Here is a 3,361-nt window from a genome sequence, read left to right on the forward strand (position 1 = left end):
CCATCCCCGGTCGGTCATGTGGCATCCTCATTTTCCACGAGAAGTCAGGAAGCCGGAAGCGATGTTGGACTGATGTTCGCATGCTACGGAATCCCCCTTCCCCGGGGATAGCTGCGCTGCTGAAGGGGATAGCCGCGTTGCCTCTGGCGGGCCGTGGCGGGTGGCGATGGTGTCTTTTCTTCTGTATGGATAGAAATGATTTGAAGAGGAGGCAGGATGGGCCTAGGTCCACTGACTCACACCAAGGCCCTTTGGGAGCTTTTCAGTGAATCGGGACGGAACATTGCTCTCCGTGCGGGGAGGGAACCGGGATGGGGCACCCCGAGATGGACCGCTTTGGCACACACGTGAGTTGGAATTTCAGGCGCTTCGGACGCGACGGGTGGGCTACCGGGACGCTCTGCCGCTCTGCCTCCCCGCCTCTCCCTCCCTCTTCTTCCTGACCTGAAAGGAGGACCAAAATCTTCCTCCTCCAGAAGCTCAAGCTCAAGCTCAAGCTCAAGCTCAGAGCCCGCCGTTTCGTTTCGAGTCAGTGAATTCTGGCTTGGGCTTCTCCTGCGTGTGTGTGTGCGTGTGTGTGTGTGGTGGTGGTGGTGGTGGTGGTGGGGGGGGGGGGCACAGTGCACGCGTCCCCCGGCCGTGGGTTGCTCTCTTCTCGAGCTGTCTCTTGGGGACAGGAACTTCTCAGGCGACAACTCAGAAGGATCGTGGAGGGAACATCGTTTCTCCTCCCTCTCCCACGACTGATCGATGCGGACGTACACACGGGAATCTCGCGCCCCCCTTCCCCGCCCCAACTGAGAGGAGTCACCGGTACGTGGACATCCTTGCGGTCACAGACGCTCTCCGTGGCTCTTCTATGTGGCCGGGCTCCCTGGCCTTCCTTCACCGCCCCCGCCCACCCCCCGATGAAGTTGCATCATCGTTCGTAGTGTCAATGCTGTGAGGAGATAAGCTTTTCGAAATAAAATTCTCCCCGCCTTTCCTTCCCAAGGGCACCGTGAACACCTACCTACCTACTCTCGTGTGCAGTGCTTATGGACCCAGCTGGAGCAGAGGACCCTCTCCGACACACCCACGGACTCACTTGCTCCGAGTCGTCGGGGAGAGGGTGTTTGGTTCTGTGTTTTAAACTGGTGGGCCGATGACACGTCATCTCCTAGGAAGCCACCGGGTTCACCTCACCGGTTCGGGTTCGGTGGCGTGAAGTACATTTACATCCTCCTTAGGTTTGACTCTGAAAGTCTTGGGGCCCTGAGTAGGACGCCCCCAAATGTGCCTCCGTGGCGTACGGATGTTTTGGAATTAGAGTGACAACACCACACCGCGAGAGGGACGCTCTGACTCTCCTTTACTTCTCCCCTCTGAAATCGGGAAGAAAATCTCTCACGTGAAAGGGGAGGGGGGCGGGCGGGAGGTGTAGGGATCACGACGAACTGAACTGAACTGCTTTCGTGTCTCCTGAAATGTTCACGAATCATCTAAGTAGGATTGCTCATGACAAACAGAGGACATAGGTGTGGACGAGATAAGAATGTTTAAGGGGAACTTTCCCCCCAGTGCTTGTTTTCTGTAGGCCGACTTCAAGATTTTCCAGCATCTCTGGTCATCTCTGGGCTTACAGCTTGGCTAAGTGCCATGACAGGGTGAAATCTCAGCGAGTGTCTACATCATCGCCACATAAGATAAAATACTGAAACGTTCATGGCTCCACAAGTCTGAGGGTCTCCCTTCTTTGGACCTTTTACGGAGGAGAGACTGAGCATGTTCGGTTCCACGCCTAGCTAGATCTTGTGCTTTAGGGAAAGACTGTACTAGGTAGGAGCCTTGACTTCTACACAGTATTCCATGTTCACGCTGCTCACTGCGGTTGGCTTCCTTACTTTCACTGAAGGAAAAAAAAAAAAAAAAAGAAAGAAAAGAAAAAAGACAGTGTCCAAGGACGAAGCATTGTAAAGAAGGAACGTGTGTGGTCCTTCTTTAAGGACCTGAACCTGATGTCGCCATCCTCATGGGAGGAAGAGGACTTTTTTTTTTTTTTTTTTTTTTTTCCGGGGGGTGGGGGGGTGGGGGGGCGCGCGGGTGGAGGCAAATTAGGAAGTATGGAGATGAGGTTTGGGGGAAGGAGCGAGAGGTTTTAGTCCTAAAGGTAGTCATTTCTCAATGGGAAAGAAAGATCAAGGGACAAGCTAAAAATGGGCACAGACGATTGGAAAAGGCGTGTGAAGAAAAGAGGCTTTCGAAAGGAATCAGATCTGTGGTCAGGACTGGATGAGGATGGATACAAAGACAGAAATGACTTTTCACATCAACATTGAAACCAGTGCCAAATTAAGATTTAGTTGCCTCTCTCTGTTCAAAGGACCAGGTTTGGGTTTAGGGTTTGGGTTTTTCTTCTATCGGTCTGCTCTGTCCATCATGAGAGATTAGATTAGATTAGGAAAGGATCTTTTCCTTTATCTTTAAGGAGGGAAAGAAAGAAAGAAAGAAAGAAAGAAAGAAAGAAAGAAAGAAAGAAAGAAAGAAAGAAAGAAAGAAAGAAAGAAAGAAAGAAAGAAGGAAGGAAGGAAGGAAGGAAGGAAAAGAAAGGAAGGACGGAAGGACGGAAGGAAGGAAGGAAGGAAGGAAGGAAGGAAGGAAGGAAGGACGGAAGGAAGGAAAGAAGGAAGAAGAGAGAGAGAGAGAGAGAGAGAGAGAGAGAGAGAGAGAGAGAGAGAGAGAGAAAAGCTTATGTCTTTGTCAAAAGTCATCACTTATTTTCTAGGCTGCCTTTATCAGGTCTCGGAGGACTCACATCGACTTAGTCCTCTCGATAGTCAAAGAACCAGGTCTGGCTCAGAACTGAAAAAGAAGCTTCTCTCTCTGCCTAGCAAGTCTTTCCTTGGGATGCTGGTGACGTGCCTAAGGAAGCACTGTTTCACGGTGACCTATCATCTGATGAAGTGCCTTACAATCTTTTGGATATTTTGGACACACTTGCCCCCAAATTGAAGGACCGATGAAGTCCTTTGGACTTAGAGATAGGATCCAGGAGGAGAGGGCCCTCCAAGTAGCTCAAAAAATGTGTTCTCTCTCCTGAGAAATGAGAGAGATGAAACTGACTAAGTTTCTTGGGGAGGTTCGATGACACGGGAAGCGTTGTCCAAAGAGGAAGGAACGACGTGAAGTCTTCTTTGGCTTGTGTCTGTACACCGATGTGTTCTAACGGTTCCAGAAATGATGGGATCTTTCTTCCCGGAAGTCTTCTCTGCCCTGGCATAAAGGGCTGTCTGTCGTCGTCAAAATGGAGGCTCACACGAAAGGGACTGTACCCAGTATCACGGAGATGTTCTAACCGACTTTCACGCCGAGGCGGCAACAA

The sequence above is a fragment of the Kogia breviceps genome (genome assembly GCF_026419965.1).
Source record: "Kogia breviceps isolate mKogBre1 chromosome 20 unlocalized genomic scaffold, mKogBre1 haplotype 1 SUPER_20_unloc_1, whole genome shotgun sequence".
Taxonomy (NCBI): Eukaryota; Metazoa; Chordata; class Mammalia; order Artiodactyla; family Physeteridae; genus Kogia; species Kogia breviceps.